This window comes from Podarcis liolepis, assembly GCF_965112155.1.
Source record: "Podarcis liolepis genome assembly, chromosome: 8".
Lineage (NCBI taxonomy): Eukaryota > Metazoa > Chordata > Lepidosauria > Squamata > Lacertidae > Podarcis > Podarcis liolepis.
Window position 1 is genome coordinate 72,065,171 of NC_139560.1, and position 20,845 is coordinate 72,086,015.

The 20,845-nt window shown below is 43.1% G+C and overlaps 1 long non-coding RNA gene across 1 annotated transcript; it reads left to right on the plus strand.

Annotated features, from left to right (window-relative positions):
- The first annotated feature begins 223 nt into the window (after positions 1 to 223).
- On the plus strand, positions 224 to 2,149 carry LOC310713658. Its single transcript, XR_014529387.1, has 3 exons — positions 224 to 325; positions 1,324 to 1,509; positions 2,059 to 2,149. It is a non-coding gene; the product is annotated as an uncharacterized lncRNA (long non-coding RNA).
- The last annotated feature ends 18,696 nt before the right edge of the window (positions 2,150 to 20,845 follow it).

Genomic DNA, 20,845 nt, shown 5'->3' on the forward strand with positions numbered 1-20,845 from the left:
AACCTTTTGTACTGCCAACCGGGTGCAATGAGTGAAGGGATCGTAATAAATCAACCAGATCAACTTGAATGCTGATGGTTGGTGTTTGTCTGTTCCTTTTCTATTTAGTGCAATCTACAAAGGGTCTATCCACATTTACCTTTTGGCCCATTCTTCCCAGGCACAGGTCCACACTTTAGAGCTCAATCGGCACAAAAGTCAATTCAGGTTTTCCATGAATTGTTGTTTGCTCTGATTTAGCTTTAAAGAGCAAAACTCCACACGGAAATCTCTGGAGGAAAGAAAAAGTGTGCTTGGGCATGGAGCTATAAAGCACAGAGGAAAGGTAAGTGTGAATAAACTCTAAAGTCAATACAAATCCCTCATATTTCAGCTTCACATGACCCTCATGACTCATTATTTTTTCCCAATACGCCCATTTCCCACACAACTTGGTACCAATATTCCAGGTCTGTGCCATCATTGGACAACTCTAAGGCATTGTTGTCATTTTTTTTCAAACTTGCACACCTCTTTGGAATATTAGCAAGGGTTCCTCAATGAAAAAGGACAGCAACAGAAAAACTTCCCTGGAAGACAGCTTGTCCAACAGTCCTCATCTTCCTCTGCAGCCTGTAGCGACAGTGAAAGGACAATTTGTTTTCTAGGCCAGATATGATCCATGTTTGTGCAATACTCCTGCGCAGAGCTCTCGCATGTTGCAGCAGGAGTGGGGCTGCATGGCTGGCCTCAACCTCAGTGTCATAAAACCAGGCTAGTCCCATTCCTTGACATCCACAGACTGAGTGGACACCTCTGAAAAGGTTCCACTGTGTGAGAGCAACTGCTCAAATAAGGGCCGTCTTACATATAGGCACTAGAGGTGCGGGGCATCCAGGTGCCGGGCTCTCAGGGACGCCAGGCAAAGAGTCCAGGGTCCGAGAGTTGAGTCTGGGGAAGAGCCCACCTGTCGGTCAGAGCGCTGTAGCAAGTTCGGGGGTGACTGAGCCAGCAAGACGCTGAGGCGGGCAGCCAGCTCCGCCCTCCTGTGTGCCTGAGACCGGGCAACCTGGGGAGGGCAGATCTTTGCACCCCGGTGCAGCATATGCTTAAGACGGCCCTGGCTCAAATGTACACGTTCCATGTAACTGGGATGTTCACAGAACTGTATGGTTCCTTCAGGTGCTCAACACACTGATATCTGGGGTGGGGGGAAGCCTAGTGAAACAGAATCAGGAGCAGATCCAGCCTTGTTTCAGCATGAGAGTGCCAGTCATTTAGGTAGCATGGGTAAGGTTTGCCTTTTTATGCATGATGATGGCTATGCTCAATAATCTCTCTCAGCATCCTCTGTGAACCGTGTCTGTGCACTAGACTGTACTCCAGGATCTTCTACAACGATAGTAGCCTACAGGGCAGATGCACAGCATTTCCACTGCAGCTAAATCCATGTCAAAAGGTTATCCGGAAGGCTGAAAGTCTGAAAAGCATTTCTCTAGGAAATTATCTTGGGCCAAATATATAAAGAAGGTAAGCTTGCAGCTACACATGACTAAATGCAGCAGCTAGATTTATTCCGAGCAATCAGGAAGACAAGCTATATTTAGGAGAAACCCTTTTTTTGGTATGGCCTTTTCTGATCCAAGGATTAAAAAAAGAGAGAAAAAGCTTGACCTGGCTGTGAAAATATTGTAACCTATCAGGCCAGAAAAGATTTAGGGAGTATGACTGATGTGCTCAAAGTACCAGCCCCAGAATTCAGATATATTTTTGAAGTCGATTGGCTACAGGATTAAGGCTCCATGCTTAGTTTAACTAAAGAGCTTCTGAGTCAATTCACCTTTCTTTAAACAGTGTGCTCAAGGGCAAAGTCACGCAGAAAGGCAAACAGAGGTTGGCCTCCAGTTTAACACTTGAACAGTTCATCCTGTCAGGCAGTCTATAGACTGAATTTCTAATCTTATGTGCATTTTCAACGTTTGTTTTGATAGTGTCACACTTCATTTTGATGACATGGGAAAAGTCTCTACAGCAGGACTTTTCCAAGAATTTCTTTTTCTCTTTTCTTTTTTTACACAGGGTTAAAACTGCAGCATCTCACCACCATTTTCAACAACCAGTACTCTATCCCTATATCTGTACAATAGAAATACACATCAGCGGGGTGGGGGTGGGGATAGTTCTTTCAGAACATTCACACACAGCATACGAAAAAACAAAATAAAACCCTAGATCCACCAGTTTCAGAAATTTAGGATGTGGTGGATCTCCAGATTCCTAGATGAGCCCATCACATTGGTATAAGTCATCAACCCTGGCTCATCTGGAAATTCACCAGTATAACTCTCTTATGGGATGCATGGGGTATTAGGGGAGTGGTAGTACCTCTGGTGGGGGGACACGTTGTGCTCCTTCTGGGGTACTTTGTCCACTTTTGGTCCCCACTGAGCACTCAGCTCTCCTAGAAGCTATCAGCATGTGACAGCAGCCACATCCTGAGAAATGGTTTCACCTGGCCATCTGAACCAGGTTAGAGTGGTTATGGGTCTCAAACCCTCAGTGATTTAGGAACTTCCCCTCCATGCGAAGACAGAATCCAGCAGATTGAGCGGATGAGACAAATAGTACATTCAACGGTCAGGAAGGTGGTTTGTGCATGTGCTAAAGAGAGAAATGAAGGGCAGATGGGGCTCATCAACATGGGATAGTAACACATCTAGGAGAAGAAAAATTATGATCATAAAGCTTAGTTGCTTTGCAGTTATCTAGTCCAACTCTCTGAAATGCAGGTTGTGGGGCTCAAACCCACAACCCTGAGATTTAGCATCTCATGCTCTACTAGAACACTACTATATTCAATGTTTACACTTGTGGGGAAAAGAATTTCCTTACCAGCCGAAGTGAGGGTAGAATTTAACTCATCACTAGATGAATTCACCAATGCTCATAAAATGCACTCATTGCCAATGAGGCTACTTGAGCCTCTAATGACAAAGATAGATCCCGGAGAATCCCAAACCTTCTTAGCATCTACACTGTGCCAACCAACCAACCGACTAGAAGAAACAATTCAAAAGGTTCAGTAGCATGAAAATTGTTAGGGTCCAAAATTTCAACACCCAGTGCTGCCTCAATATAGCTGCACACATCCATTGCTGGACTCTGTTGAACCAGGGAAACAGAATGACTCTTATTTGTGGCTGTGATCTCCTGGGTGACATGTCCTCTGATAGGCAGTTGAATGTGCATGCATACTCTGTTTCCCTCCCTTCCCCCTCCGCATGGCCCTGGCAACCCACGCTGTGCCACTGAGTGACGTTTTGGGGTTCTTTTAGAAATGCATGGCAGACTGCTAGGTCAAGAATACCAGGGCTGCTGGCTCAACACACTAAATCCAACCAAAATGCAGTCTAGCTGACCCAGAACATATTTGGGTCATTGCCACTCATCAGAATGAGCTGACAAAAATCACCAAGCTGAGCATAAACACTACCAGGAGAGTTTGCATATCAGACTTCAGTCTGGATGGTTTTGATCTAATTGCAACCTGTTTGAAAATACCCTTCAGTTCTTCATTGCAAACATTAGGAGGACAAATTGCATTGCATCAGTCAGCACAAAAACGAGATAGCCTGATTTTTCATTGAACAAAAGATGATCCCTGAAAGTCTGTTTTACAGCCAAAGAGAGTTCACAAGGGGAAGAAAATACACACTTTACAAATTCTTGACTGGAGAAAGAGCATACTCCAGGCAATTAGTCCCCACTCTTCATTAAGATTCCATATGTCTCCAATTATACAAGTGTCATTAAACACAGAGCTAGTGTAGCTACATACACAAACCTCTGCGGAGCAGATCAGCAAATTATAGCTTTTGCTCAGAAAGAGCAAGTGCTAGTCTAAGAAGAAAGCATTCAGTGCACTGACAGATGAACAAATGCATCACACAGGGTTAAAATCAAGGACACATCTGTATCCCCCCCTCCTTGCAGAGCTTGAGTCAATGTGTTCATCTGTGCAATACAAGCAACACTGGCCATGAACGGAGTCGATGACTAAGAAAAGGTTTGAAAAGACTACAACTGCAACAATTACACAGGTCATCCTTATTGAGAAAGTGCTTTCAGATTAGAATGTTACTCTCTGAAAAGGCTGAGAAGGTTTGGTTTACATGTTATAGATGTCACACAAAGACGCAAAAAAAATCATAAGAGCAGCTTTCCTAGATTCATGGTCAAGGTCAAGTCATTCTGTTGCCAACAGCGGTCAGCAAGATGTCTCGGAAAAGCTTACAAGCAGGATGTGATAGTGATGACCATCTCCTGTTTGTCCTTGCTCCTGGGACTCAGCTACATTTTCAAAGTTGATCTGTCACAGGATTATGAAAATTCCACCCACATTTAGATCAGCTATAGAGTTTCAGGGTCAATATGTCTTTACTCAAACTGTATGCCCAAGGCAGCATCAGGGAAAAGAGAAACACAGGTTGCCTTCCAGATTTAATACCTTGTCCTGGGACAAAGCCCATGGATAAGCTTTTTGCACACCATTTTTGAACATGGTGATTTGTCTGAGCATACAAAGGTTTAAAATATAGCAACAGTGGTGAACCTTTGGCCCTCCAGATGTGGCTGAACTAGAACTTCCATTGGCCCTAGCAGGTATGGCCAATTGACAGTGATGACAAGAGTTGCAGTTCAGCAACATCTGGAGAGCCAAAGGTTCCCTACACCTGAAATATGGAAAGTGTGTGCATGCAAGCCCTTGTTCCCAATGTCCTCAAGAGCTTAAGGTCCTCTCCAGACCTTGTCAGCATTCCCAATCTTGGGGAGCTTTTAAATTCTGTTCAACCAAATATGCTTAAACATCCTCTTTGTTAAAGGAAGGGTATCTCTCTCTCTGTGTGTATCCCTGGTATGCTCTACCTTTTAAATTCAGGTGTATGTCTGAACATGAATTCTGTTTCCATGGCTATTGGTTTATTATCTAGAACATCTCTCCTACCTAATCTCCAAAGAGCTCAAGGCAGCTAACAACAAAGATTAAACCGTAAACCGACAATTAAAGACATCCCTTGCAATTGAGTTGAACAATGCAACCCCCCCACCTGCCCCAGCTGTGCCCGGGGGATCCCCTCCATCAAGGAGTTCCTCAATATGCCAGCCCAAATAATGGGTATAAGTAGACATTGGAAACGCCTCAAATGGAAAAGCCTACTGCACACCTGTTACACCTGTGTTAAAGGAAGTAGTATACTGACTGCCAATCTACTACTAATACAAGTTTAAGTTCTTGTTACTAGCTTAACCTTTAAAGCCCTATGTGATTTAATACCAGTTCATCTCTAAGAATGGCTTCTCCTATATAGAGCTGCCTATTCACTAAGATCTTAGGAGGGGGCCCTATTAGTTATGCCATGATGTGCATAGGCTCACATTGTAGTAACTTACAGGAGTGTCTTCTCCACTTCAGTCTGTAGAGTGATCACTGCATCAAGGTTTTACAATCACCTAGTCTGTTCAGTTCATAATAATAATAATATTTTATTTATACCCTGCCCTCACCGGCCAGGGCCAGGCTCAGGGCGGCTAACACCAAATATAAATTACAATAAAACATAATAGAAAAAAAACAAAAATAAATAAAATACGGCTTAAAATACAGCTTAAAATGCAGCCTCATTTTAGTGTAGCCCATAAATCAAGACCATAAAGGGAGGAAACATCAGATATTCGCCCAAGCCAGCTATCCATGCTGGTCCTACATGGGCCAGCAAAAAAGGCAAGGAAAAAAATTATATGCCAAATCCCATATAAGGGGTCAGAGTGAGTCTAAGCCAAAGGCCAGGCGGAGCAGCTCCGTCTTGCAGGCCCTGTGGAAAGATGTCAAATCCCGCAGGGTCCTGGTCTCTTGTGACAGAGAGTTCCACCAAGTCTTGACAGCTGTTGAAAAATATCTGTTTACTCATGCTTTCTTCGGCCCGTGACACCAGTTGAACAATTCCCTGCTAGAGTAATTGTGATACACTCTTTTAATAGGATTGTTTTGATTGCATATTGAATTGGGTTCAAATTGTTTTGTATTGAATTGTCTTATGCTATACTGCTTTGGTATTATTTTAATGAGAGGCAGTCTGTATTATATCTATTTATTTAAAATATTTACAATGTTGCTCAAAGGAATGCGGAAACTAAACATTTCCTTTTCAATACTAATTAACACTTAATTAAGGTTGGTTCACCAATCTGTGCCTTCATTACTGGAATGATCATAACCCTGGTTGCTGGTGTGTTAAACACAATACATCTCTTCAGGGCATACATAAGTTTATTTTCCAGTTTGTGTACTTTCAGGAAACTATCACACACACACAAACACCCAGCCATGCTGGGTCTTCAATATGGATTTACCGTACATTTCACATTCATAAGATACAGTGGTACCTCAGGTTAAGAACTTAATTTGTTCTGGAGGTCTGTTCTTAACCTGAAACTGTTCTTAACTTGAGGTACCACTTTAGCTAATGGGATCTCCCGCTGCTGCTGCCGTGCCACCGCTGCGCAAATTCTGTTCTCATCCTGAAGCAAAGTTCTTAACCCGAGGTACTATTTCTGGGTTAGCGGAGTCTGTAACCTGAAGGGTCAGTAACCCGAGGTACCACTGTAACCAGCTTATAACTTAAAGGCTAATCGATTAGATTTTATACTTGAGGTGCCATGCTTCTCTAAGTGAATCTTGACACATAAATGGGCACACTTATCCCTGACACAGGTTAAACTGCTGCCGAGACAAGATATGGAGATTGCTTCTCTGTGCAGCTAGCATCATTTATTGCTGTTGGTGATTTCATTGGCATATGGATACACTCCCATTGTTAAACGTCTGACAGAAGAAACAAAACACAGTATTCTGGAGTACATAATTCAGGAAGTGGAGTTTCAGCCCGCTCTCTTGGCTTGAAGATCATGTTCAAAGCCTGTTTCCTTTTCTTGTTTCTCCTGAACACACAAGCTTCCCATCACTTCAGGCCTGAGGTTTTCTGCCCCTGCAGTGTGGGATTCTACTGTACAGTATTTTCCAGCAGCTGAAGTTCAGAGGGAAGTTTAGGAATTACTTACAGGACCCATGTAATGTGTCATCTTCGTTATCATCTTCAGAAGCTACCAGCGTGGAGCTGGTCACAAGAGAAGATTGAGCCGTTCTGTAGAGCAGGTATAGGCAAACTCGGCCCTCCAGATGTTTTGGAACTACAACACCCACCATACCTAACTAACAGGACGTGTGGTCAGGGATGATGGGAATTGTAGTCCCAAAACATCTGGAGGGCCGAGTTTGCCTATGCCTACTGTAGAGCTGTCCCGAGTGTACCCAATGAGGATGAGCAAATGGATGCAAGTGATACACATGACACTGACTACTAACTAGAGGCTTATCCATACTTAGCTCCTCTATTTCCAGGCACAGCTCTATGCTTTACAGCTCTGTGTCTGAGTGCCCTATCTTTTGCTCCATAGCTTTCACTGCAAAAACTCGCTCTTTAAAACAGAAGCTTCACAAACAGCAATGTGGGTTTCCCACAGATTGCCATTTGCTCCTATTCAGCTTTAAAGAATGAGTTTTCAGCGAGGAAGAAAAACGTGTAGAAGCCCTAGCTGGAGACCTGTGCTCTGTCTTGGACAGTTGGAGCAATATTGTGGCCCTGCCCCTTCCTGCTTTCTTAAACTCCTTTTAAACACCTGACGGCTCCTCTCCAATGGCAGCTCCAGTTGCTCCCATTGCTTTAAGCCCCTTGTGGCGTTTGCCCTCCTAGGTGGGTCATAAGGAAAGGGTTAAATGAGTGGGAAGTGATTGGCCAGTGGGAACCCAAAGGGAGGAGTTAGAGTTAGAGTTGGAGTGTTTTGGAAGTCAGCTGGGAGTTGGAGAAGGAAGAGGGAGGATAGGTCTGTGGGTTGGTATAGTTTTGATGTCAGAGAGTGAGAGAAACTGTTAGGAGGAGTCAGTTAGACAGTTGGGATAATCAGTTAGAAGTTATTAGGAAGGTATAGGTCAGTAAAGAAACTAAGATTAAGAAACTGACAAGAAAAATTATCTGAAACCATACCCTTGTTAATGCTTATAAAATAAACTTGCTTATTTGATTTAATGTTAACAGCTGTCTGGACTCTGTGTGTACCCAAGAGAAACGGGTTGGTGGCAGCGGGGAAGCAATCACAGTGTTGGCACAGGGATCAATAGACCGCCAAACATCCGGGAACCCTGTGTGATCGCCACACCCCTCCTTGAAAATGGATACAGCGGAGGGCGGGAGCAACTGATGGGATTCCAAAGGTACAACTCTTTCTGGGGGCGTCATAGGTTCTCCAGCCTCTGAACCCCCCTGCAGCTCTTCTCCTGTCTCCTTTTCCCAAGTCTAGCTGCCCGGTCTCTTCCTCCTGACTCCCTGCATCCACCACCCCTGGCAACTGCTACACAGATGCCACAAAACCCCACAAATCACTGTCTTCTTTCCCTGGGTCTCATGTGCATCCTTTGCCAACATGTCCCCCCTCTCCTTGGGCTCTTCCCTGACAAGAGCTGTCATGTAAATCAAGCCAAGATGTCTGGCTACTGTTCCAGAATCCACCTAAAATGCTCATGTACCTTTTAAAAAAAATCACTTTCATTTCTTGTCACAGGGGGACTTAAAGCATGAACTGACAATTTCAAGGACATTCCCCTTTTTCTAATCAGCTGTAAGTATGGACTCAAAACACAATGGATGACTTATGGGCACTGCAGGTTAAATATATATGGCAGAAATCCAGACTTCTGTTTTTCTTTTAATAGACAGGTTCAACATTTGCCTTTCAAATGTATCAAAATGTCAGCCAAGTTTTGATTCGTCATGCAGCACCGGCTTATTAATTGCCCCCAAATTATAAATTAAAATTAAATTAATAGGCTAAGCTAAGGCTCAAGGTCTATGGCCATCAGCCTAAGATATCTGGAGCTAAATCTTTGTCTTTTCCAAGACAAAGTTTCCCAAGTAGCCAATCTCATAGATAATTTCAGTCAAAGTGAATTGTCCTTTTTTATAGCTTGTGGGGATTAAGTATCAGAAACACATTAGCGAAATGCAAATGGACCTGAAACCCTATAATGGACTGGTGAAGAAATGCCTGTGCAAAAGGAAGATATACGGCAAAATCAAATATATCAGCCTAATATATCAGCCAAGCAAATAGCTTTTAAAGGCAACTATACAATTTGCTTACAAACACTTCACTTTTCAACCTTTAGACAGTTGCAAAGCAATCTTTCTGTAAATCAGTCTTATTGCCACTACAAAATGTGGCATTCCACTCAAAATGTCTGTTAACAGTCTAGTCTCTGCATAATGTGCGGGCACAAACCACCCATTCTTAACCATTTCTACATTTGATGAGAGAAATACAGGCATATATTATTATTCACTTACTAAGCAACCTCATAACCAGCATTGCTTGGGAATTATCAAGAAACCCCAAAGACCAGTGCAGTTTTAAAATCAGTGACTAAATTCAGGGCAGTTTTGAAAGGTTCTGCCAGCTATGTGGATTCAAAATGGTGCCTCACTGTATCCCATAACAGACCAAAAAACAAAACCCACCCCTGCCCTTTGATCTCAGGAATCATGGCACAAAATTTGGTTACAATATCATAAGGGATATCCAAATACTTAGCAAACGACTTTCCAAAATTGCATTTATATCCCACTCTTCTGTCAACTCCACTTTCTCTTCAGACCTACACTGTGATGTATGTGAGAATGAGTTGTGGTGACATGACAAAAAATGAACATAGAGAAGCTATGGTGGGACAAACACCAAGGCCCAACTCAGCTGGCTCCATCTTCCCCCTTAAGTCCTTAAAAAATGGCCTGGTGCTATACAAAAAAAGGGAGGGCAGGTCAAGCAGCTACTACTGCCATCTTTATTCCCAATGCTTCTAGGCCCCATAACTGATGTACACATTTGAGTCAGGACCCATAGACTCTGGGGACAAGGAGGTTTATTAAATAGGGATGTGTCATAGTCCTGTGCAGCCAACCATGGCAGAGCCCAGTAGAGGGAGAAGCCAGCCAACCAGCCAAGGCTCAGAGGGGTACTTGCCTGGAGGCAGAGTCCGTAGGCAAGGTCCAGTCCAGTCCTAAGATCAGGAGTATGTCAGTTCATGTTGTCAGATGATCTGGGGGTCAAGAAAGTCCAAGGTCTGGCCAGGAAGGGCAAATGTTGTTTCCAGCAACTGACTGAGACTGGAAACCCTGCTGAAGAAAGCTGGAGCCAGCTGGTTCTCATCAGGAGCAAGAAGGCTAATCAGCAGCAGGTGGAGTCAGTTCTTCTGCTCCTTCAGGTGAAGTCAACTCCTGGCCCATGACAGGATGGTGGCAGCAGCAGTCTCACCCAGAATTTCCCTTTAGAGTGCTTGACTGAAGGAGGGTCTGTTACCTGCAGCCACTGCTTCCAGCACTACCACCTGTTCCCATTATTACCTGAGGTCTTGGTAAGCTTGTGGGGCATACTAAGGAGTGCTGTTCAGAGGGTGTCAAGCCCAATACTCCATCAAACCTGGTGAAGCAACCTGTTACCACCAATATGGATGGATGACAGAGTGGAGTGAATCTCAACCATTGCCAGTCCTGTCCACTCCTCGCCACGATTTTTAAGCGTTTGCTGCTTGCTCCATTTTAAAGCACATAATCATCCGTTCCCTGTTCTCCACTTGCATACGTCGGCTTTTAAATCCTATGCAAACCTCCAGAGCTGAATAGAAATTTACATTGCAGAAAGGGAAAGGAGAATCAGGCCATCGCGCTCCAGAGCTTATCTCCTCCTGCCAAGCCTTGCACTAAGGATCCCATAATTGCTCTGCTACTGCTTACACCAACACAACTTGCTTAAACAATATGCCCTAGATTGCTGTTAGCAACGTCAGCTTTTCCAGGGAAATGGAGGAAGCTAGAGGAAGACTCAGCAGGTACCGGATGGAAGACTGGCTTATAGCAAACTTTGTTTTCAAAATGCACGCTATTAGGTTGCATGATGGTGTGCTCAGTTTCTAATTCAGAACCCTGTTGTGTATAATATATTTTATCAATAGTGGGAAGTAGCTGAGACATTATTCTAAGGTAGAATAAATATGCCCAAATTAGCCTAAACTAACAAAACTTGCCTCAGAATAAACAGAGAACCATTCCTGCAGTCAGAATTAACCTCAGTGCTGCATTACTTGTTTCTAATGGGACAGAGTATGTCCACTATCTCTCATGGACAAGAAAAGAGTGGGGTAGACAAACCTAATTCTGGGGATAGCTCAGTAGGGATGGAAAAATTAATCAATTTCACTTCCTCTCAGGTTTCCGTTTTTCTAGGCTTAAGTTCAATTCATATTTGTTTGTTTGTGTTTATCTCTAAAGAAAATTCATCACCAATTCCCAATGCAATTTTGCCTAATACACACATTCGTGTAAGTAATTCCCCCTAACGTTGTGTATTTTTGTATGCTTATTGCAGAAGGCTTCAGATCTTGTGAGGTCATCATAGCTCCTTAATCCCTGCAGTCATTCCTCTGAAGTTTTGCAAGGGATGTACTTAGGGAATATCTAAGTTCATACAGATTGCCCACAAAACCACAGAGATGGAAGGGCATCCGCCCCCCACAAATCTTTAAAGGCTACACACACAAAAATTGCCATGTTCTTTCCCCTCAAAAGAATCGTGGGCATAGCCAGGGGGCAGGGGGACAGCTGATCTCCCTAAATCAAGGAAATAAAATAGAAATACTGAACTAAAAGTAGAAATTGTAGAAAGATCTTGACAAATTTTTTTGAGCACTTGGGTCAAAGGAAAGTAATTTAAAGTAACTGTTGTTGAGACATTTCATTCCAAATCTGTTAGAAAGAACCAGACAGGGTATAATGGCAGGTGGGTGTCCTGCCCCCCCCAACATAAATCCTGGTTACGCCCATGAAAATAAGCCAATATACCTGCAAATTTCATCAGTTCTGGTTATGACCCGTTGTTGATTTCCCCATCGTAGCAAACAAGGAAGCAGAGCTTCTGCATACCAACCAAAGCAAAATGTCAGTCCAAAGTGCCAAACTAAACTGATTCACCACCCAAAGCAAGTTCCAAAATATTTTGTTTTTATTAATCTCCTGTTCATGGGCCTAACCTTAGGTTGGAAATAGATGTTGCAGCCTATTTACAATGGCCATAAAAAGCAGCAGGTATGCCGGCATCTCTCTCTCTCTTTTTTAAAAAATATTTTTTATCGGTTTTTCCATATATACATCCTCTAACAATATTTCTCTAATAGTTTTCCATATTTTCCTCCCCGCCCCCTCCCCTGGACTTCTCTCATACTCCCATTTTGTTTTATTTCCATATTGTTCACCCTGCGTATTGTTTTCCCAAAATTTCCCCAATACATATAATCTTATTTTTTATTATATACAATTGTGATTGTTTACTCAAACTCTGCCAATGAGTCCAAGCCAACATCTCTTTCTTTTCTTCCTGCACTATTTAGAAATGCAAAATGCATGGAGCGGCACCCCTGTGTTGCAAAGGTTCTCCAACCCCGGCAGAAAACAGCTAATGAAGCTGAGAAGGGAATCACATCACAACATGCTATCCCACCATGCAGTTTGCATCGTTATTTGTTAGGGTCAGCCAAAATGTGTAGCTCCAGCCTCAAGTGTCAGAAAAAGTTACTTGCAAAGTAGCTCTCGATACTTCCTCTGTCCCATTCTCAAACATCCACATTCAGCTGGATTAAATTACCAGTCGAATTCTTCCCATTATTCTACCCCCCACAGAAGAGGCCCTAACCTCCAGCCTCTGATATGTACCGAGCTTCCATCTTATTTTTAGAGACATGACCCATATTTTTTTTCTCTCTCTTCCCAGGCAGCTCAATATAGGCACCATAAGATTCTTTTGGGAAATGCATTGCACTGGCAAGCTGTAATTAGGCTTTTGATGTGCCTGGGACCCACAGGCTTTGTGTCATATTCTCCTGTTTAATTCCTTCTCGAAAAGAACCAATTTAGCAACATGCAGCCTGTGTTCTGCAAGAAAACATTAAATCTTTCAGAATGTCACTCTACCTTGATCCAGAATGCTTTTAGGGCTATTTCTCACATTAGATTCCTTCCCTCCCTCACTGCCCAAGACACAATATAATTCCCGTAAGCCATTCCCCTGTGACCAGGGACAAGCTGAAATGTATTGTCTAAAAAACTTGGCCTGAGAAACCGCTATCAGCCACTTATGGGAGAGAATAAAATATATTGCCCATTAACAGGTGTGCTGTGGCCAGACCGCAATGTCTGCTTTAAGTTACTTCTGAGACTTCGCACTCTGCACATCAAATCCCATGCGACTTAGAATGTCAGATATAATTGACTTAAAGTGACCCGAACAGGGAAATATTGCTAGAAAGTAGCCATCGGCTCATAGGTCAATCATAAAGAAGCAAAATTAATAAAGGCTTGTTCACACTAAACACTGGTGGACACATGTTCAAGCTTGTGCAACAAGACCTTTCCTTATTTATTGTATATATTCATAAAAGGATTTGCAAACCACCAATTTATTAAAAAGATTATGTTGGTATGCAACAGAATATCACAAATTTATAAAAGTATAAAAGACAGACCAAATGGCCAACATTAAATCAAATCTCTAAAACAGAAATGCTTTCAACAAACTGACAAAACATCAAAATTGGAGGTGTCTAGTGGATTTCAATAGGCACAGTATTCCAAAGTAGTGGGGCCATTATGAGAATAGCCTTAGCTCAGGTAAAGACAAAATGGATATAACTATGGAAGACCTAGGAGGACTTCTCCAGATTATTTCACTGCAACTGGGGAGAAAGGAAATAAGAGATCCCATTGAATAGGTGGATTTCCAGACAGACATCACTGGATTTTGTCCATTGAAAGGTGTCTTGAGAACTTCAGGTGGGGTAAAAATACTTCCAAATCTTTTTCAACCAGAATAAGGCTGGCAGAATACATGGCATTTCCTCAGGCATTATCTTATCTGTCCTTTTCTAAAGCTCATTTCCCATGGCACAAAGGGAAAGAGGAAATTCAGCCAAGGAAATACTTAGCTGCAATCTTTACAAATTATACACAGGTGGTGCCCTCCCTTGTAATCCTTTCTTAAGGCCATTACGAATTCCATTCTCTCTGAACTCTGTGGGAAACGATTTTTCAAAAAACCTTTTAGCATTTTGTTGCCCTTCCTTCAGAATTCCTCCAGTTTAATAATGAATGATGATACATAATGAATAAAACAAAGACAACATCAACAAAAACTTTGACAAATAGGGAGAAAAAGGAAAATATCAATATTTTAACAGCAACTTGGGCAAAACCTCTACAGAAGACATTATCCTGAAGTATCATATTGGAAACATCAGATGAAAAAAAAAAGGCCCATGCAGGCTTGCCCTAAAACAAACGAGCACTTTGTGTTAGAAGCTACGTTGAAATGAAATGTTAGTCCAAGACCTCCATTTCGAAAGACACACATCTGGATTTGAATTCAATGAAATGGTTATATCCAGTAAAGTTGTACTCAGAGTAGATTCAGTGAAATGAATGGGCACAAGTCATGTCCATTAATTTCAATGGATCTAATTTGAAAAGGACTAGCTTTGGATACAACCCTTAGGATGGAATCTAATGTACTTCTTTTGCAGACGGGATAGGCTTCAATCTCACACTGGTTTAGACACTCCTTTTCTCCCTTTAGAGATAAGTTTGCTCTCTGAGTGCTCACTGGAAGGACAGATCCTGAAGCTGAGGCTCCAATACTTTGGCCACCACACAAGAAGAGAAGACTCCCTGGAAAAGACCCTGATGTTGGGAAAGACTGAGGGCACAAGGAGAAGGGGACGACAGAGGACGAGATGCTTGGCTAGTGTTCTCGAAGCTACCAGCATGAGATTGACCAAACTGCGGGAGGCAGTGGACGACAGGAGTGCCTGGCGTGCTCTGGTCCAAAGGGGTCACGAAGAGTCGGACACGACTAAACGACAAAACAACAAGAACAATTGCTCTCTCAAGCATTGTATCACTTGAAAATGATATTTAAAAATAAATAAAAAATAAATAAGAGAGAAGAACTCAAAATTTTTCAGAGCCAATTCAAAATTTGGGGGAAAAAATGACCCTGTCCAGTGCTTGCCTCCCAAACCCTAGGGCTTTGCACCCCAGTACACTACTAATTAGGGAGCAGGTGGTGCTGTGGTCTAAACCACTGAGCCTCTTGGGCTTGCCGATCATAAGGTCGGTGTTTCGAATCCGTGTGATGGGGTGAGCTCCTGTGGCTCTGTCCCAGCTCCTGCCAACCTAGCAGTTTGAAAGCACACCAGTGCAAGTAGATAAATAGGTACTGAGGCAGCAGGAAGGAAAACAGCGTTTCTGTGCACCCTGGTTTCCATCACGGTGTCTCATTGCACCAGAAGTGGTTTAATCATGCTGGCCATATGACCCAGAAAACTGTCTGTGGACGAACGCCAGCTCCCTCAGCCTGGAGTGGGATGAGTGCCACAACCCCATAGTCACCATTGACTGGACTTAACCATCCAGGGGTCCTTTAACTTTAACTTGATAACACTACTAACTGTTGCACCAAGTAAATAAAGATGGAAGACTGTTCTCCTACTCCTCATACCTCGCTGCTCCTGCCATACTTTGCAAGGGAATGGAAGGAGGGATTTGGTGATAGGAAGTAGCTGGTAAAGGTGATGGGGAAGGCTGGAAGGAACCAGGGAAGAAAAAACTAAGAATTCTCCCATAGCTTTTATTTTGATCTGAGCTGTTTGTAGAATAAGCGAGAGGCTTTCAAATGCCACCTTTCATTCGTGTTAGGCTTTCCCAAGGCCCTGCAGTTTTCTGCACCGGACTCAGGAATACTTTGCTGATAACGCTTTTTAGTAAAGAAAATGGTGAATTCATCCAAACTGGAAAATCTCGGGGGGGTTTTTTTGGGGGGGGGGCACTAATCTACACTGATCAGTGATAACATGAAAAATGTGTTTATAAAAATGTGACACCAGAGGGTGCTATAGAGCAGCGATCTGTCATGAATGGGAAATTGCACTGAGAGCTATTTTTTAAAAATAAATAAATAAATAAATAGTCTTTTCACAGATCAGTGTAGATCCAATCTGAGAGAGTGAGAGAGAGAAAGACCTTGGAAGATTGAACCCTCTTTGAAATTAAATGAATTTCTAGGGATGCAGAGTATCTGAATAATTGCAGCATCTCCCCATTTGGACATTGATCTCTCCCCCTGGCAAGAATTCTGAGGAATAAGATGGAGAGGGAGAGATGTTAAGAGCAAGGAAACCAGAAGCTTTCATCTCATCTTTCTCAAGGAAGGAGGATACAGTGGTACCTCTGGTTACGTACTTAATTTGTTTTGGAGCTCCGTTCTTAACCTGAAACTGTTCTTAACCTAATTGGGGCCTCCCGCTGCCGCCGCCGCATGATTTCTGTTCTCATCCTGAAGCAAAGTTCTTAACCTGAGGTATTATTTCTGGGTTAGCGGAGTCTGTAACCTGAAGCGTATGTAACCCGAGGTACCACTGTAAATAAAACAGGGAATACTCCTAAAGCAGACTTCACCATTTTTACTCCTATGGCATATGTACAAATATTTCCAATACCTATTGTCACTGTGGGGAAATAAATGCTGCTTTAACTCTGAGGCTCTTTTAACCCTGATAAAGCGATGTTCATTGGATTCCAAGATTTATTCAATTCAAATGAGTTGATAATAATCAGAACCTAAAAATACATCATTTTTTTGTTGAAAAATGGCTAAATGCACATTCTTCCCCACAATCCAGGAGCTCAGCTTTGAGAAGTACAATCAAAAGGCACAGATTGAGCTTAGACATTTTAAAGATGCCTGCATTTTAAAATGGTAAGCAATTAAGAGTTTCAAAAGCAAAACAGAAAACAAAAGAAGTCAGCAAATATGTATTCATTTGCTGTTTTCTTCGGCACCACCTGGATTTCCCAGCCTCAACACAAGTTATTGTTCTAAATTAAGAACCTATCAAGAAGCAAAAGCTCCTTCCCAGAAACCCACCATTTAAGAGGGTTCGCAAGGTGCGGAAAGTCTCCTGAGAAACTGGACTTGTGGGTGCGGGTACAGGAAGCGAGTGACTCATCAGGAGGCCAGCCCAGAGTATAAATAAGATGCATAATATCCGAATTGGGTTGAATTCAGCCACAACTTTATTAACTAAAGATGTAAGCTGGTTTGGGCAAAGACACTGGGTATGTATGCTGGTTGATCATTAAGGTGGGTCAGCCCTGACCTTTGACATACACCAAGTTCCTAAAATTCTATTTGGACCTCTATAGTAAACCAGAAGAGGTACCGGAAGAGGTGATGAAAAACTTTTTCTAAAAAATAAAGTTACCAAGGTTAGAAAACACACAAAACAACTACAGTGGCACCTCTGGTTAAGTACTTAATTTGTTCCAGAGGTCTGCACTTAACCTGAAACTGTTCTTAACCTGAAGCACCACTTTAGCTAATGGGGCCTCCTGCTGCTTCTGTGCTTTCTGTTCTCATCCTGAAGCAAAGTTCTTAACCTGAAGCACTATTTCTGGGTTGGCGGAGTCTGCAACCTGAAGTGTATGTAACCTGAAGCGTATGTAACCCGAGATATCACTGTACTGATGTCTCCAGTATCAGGAGCCAAGATTCTGTGTACTCAGAAACAAGCCTTGTTGAGTTCAGTGGTACTAACTCTCAAGCAAGGGTGCACATTAGGGTGAAGAAACTCACTCTCTGGACCTTTCTGCAGAACTGTCCTCAAAACAAACACACCCCATTTACTCTGCATTGCACCCCAAGCGTCTTTGCCCGGCTAGGCTTTATCTCTGACCTCTGATCATTCCTCTGGTTGGTCTGGATGGAATTGTGTACAAACTAGCCCACAGTACAAAGGTAAAATTGCCCATCTACGTTTAATGGGATCCTCCTAACTGAGGGTCCTGGTTGTGCACGGGCACACCAAGGGTTAATTTAGAGGGAGGGGTGTAACCCAAGTCCTAGCCATAGCCCTGGGATCACGCCAGGCTGTCTGGGGCCAATCGCCTGGGGGTGGCGTGATCCCAGAGGCTGTTAAGAACGGCAGCGCAACGTAATTGAGGGCACTTGATTCACGTTGCTGAACACCCGTCCCGCCCTTGTGTTAGGCAGTGTTGCTTTGGCTTTGGTTTGGCTTGGTTCGCCTGTTTTGGAACAGGGACTGGGTAGGAATTTTTCCATTTGGCAGATTGGCTTTAGCCACTTGGTTTTCGCCTACCCCCTCAGCAATCATCACAACTTGTAAGGTGGTGGTCAGGCATTGGCTCATTGAAATGTGGGGGAGGGGAGGTGCGGCCATCACCTGCCCCTCCAAGAACAGGGTATTTTGGTAAAGGAATCTAGGGGTCCTGGGTCTCGCCCAAAGTCCGCTTGAGGAGCTAGGGCCATGCCAGGATCACAGCAACCCCAGGGTGAGCTTTGGTTGGTCTTCATTGATATTGCTCCCTCGTTTGGTTTACCCTTTTAGACCACCAAGCAGGAAGGTGGAGTCAGTTTTAGTTTGGAGCCAATGCCTAAGCCAATACCGCTCACATGGTTGTATTAAATAAAGTTGTGGCCAAAATTTGCCCACAAATTAAACTAAAGTAAGTGTCTGTGTGAAGTTATTTCAAGGGGAGTGGGATTCTGGGGGCCTCAAAGTGCAACCTCTGGCCCCACCTACCACTGGCATGCGCCCACCCCCAGCAAGGTTGCTCAGAAGGACATGCTTAAAAACTTTGCAGTTGACGTCATTTCCCTAAATCTTACTCCCTCTCAGCTATTTTACACAGACGTCAAATAGCAGCAAGGGACGCGGCTGGTGCTGTGGGTTAAACCACAGAGCCTAGGACTTGCCGATCAGAAGGTCGGCGGTTTGAATCCCCACGACGGGGTGAGCTCCCGTTGTTCAGTCCCAGCTCCTGCCAACCTAGCAGTTCGAAAGCATGTCAAAGTGCAAGTAGATAAATAGGTACCGCTCTGGCGGGAAGGTAAACGGCGTTTCCGTGCACTGCTCTGGTTCGCCAGAAGTGGCTTAGTCATGCTGGCCACATGACTCGGAAGCTGTACGCCGGCTCCCTTGGCCACTAAAGCGAGATGAGCACCGCAACCCCAGAGTTGGCCACGACTGGACCTAATGGTCAGGGGTCCCTTTACCTTTTACAAATAGCAGCAAAACTCAAAAGCAGTCCACAGCCACACCCCAGCTCTCTGATGGAAGTCCTTGAGTGATGCAGGTATTTTCAAAACCTTACAAAGAGTCACATTCACTCTTTAATTTTTAGGAGAGCAACAACAGTTTGAATGCAAAATCCAAGCAACACACATTGGCAGCACGTAGGGATGGATGAGACATTTGATTCAGTTCACATTTTAACAGTGTATCTACCTACATCTTCACTATGCAAACTGAAACACAGCCACCCTCCAAAATCCACATTTTTCTGAATTCTGCAATTCATTTCTTCAGCCAAGCAGTGTGTGAAAAAAAAATGCATGCATTTGGGTTAAGTGTACAGATAAATGGATATATTGGTGGAGATAACACAAAAATGCATTGTATTAGAGGAAACTGTTTGCCAAAAAAGGGTTCTATTTATCAGAACTGCATACAAAAGTGTGTATATTGGGATAAAATGCTGAATAGTTTTCATTTCAGAAGAATCATAATCACAAATTGCTGCATAATTCAGTTTAAGATGGGGGGGGGGAATCTGAAACTGAGCGGATTGAAAATTGACAGATTCATCCATCCCTAGCAGAAAGTGAACACGATTCTTCATAAAAGGGACCCTGTGATGAAGCATTCCTCTGAACACAGGACACTGCAAAATTCTAATTGGATCACTCCTCTCCCTTCCCTTTGTATAGGTGTGGATGCTTGCCAAGTACAAAGGGCTTGTGTGCAATTTTTTCATTCAGTCTCCTTTAAAATACGCACAGATGGATGCTGCTTCAGTGCATTTTCCACAATTAGAAGGGGGGGGGGGAGGAAGAGATAAATAAGATATTCCTTCCCCTTTTATCTCATGCCCACCTGCTGTGGTTCTTTTCTCTTATTTCCTGCCATCTGAAATGCCTGTTCATTAGAGCAGAAACAAAAAACAAACAAACTTGCTACCCCATTTGCAGCCTATGAAGCTGGTGAGTATTGTAAGGTTTGGTGGGGGTAGATGAACAAAGGCAAAGCTGTGCCAGGCCAAAATTCAGCGCCCCTCCAACCTCTTACCTTCTATTCTGTTCAAAATAGGCGCCAGGCAAAAATGTTCCTTTTTAACCAGGCCTTTGGTTGATTTGATGGGGGGGTATTATTGGGTTGTTGTTTTTATTTTTATTATATATTTTGTGGTTTTAAATTTTGATTTTGTTATGTGAACCACCCTGAGACCTCCGAGTATAGGGTGGTAAATAAAATAAAATGAAAAATAATCTTAATACAGTGGTACCTCGGGTTACATACGCTTCAGGTTACAGGTGCTGCAGGTTACAGACTCCGCTAACCCAGAAATAGTACCTTGGGTTAAGAACTTTGCTTCAGGATGAGAAGAGAAATTGTGATCTGGTGGTGCAGTGGCAGCAGGAGGCCCCATTAGCTTCAGGTTAAGTACAGTTTCAGGTTAAAAAATGGACCTCCAGAATGAATTAAGTACTTAACCCGAGGTACCACTGTATTACAGCACAGAAATTGACAGGAGTAAAATTTAGCCCGTAAGTTGTTATCATTCAAATCCAAATTAAG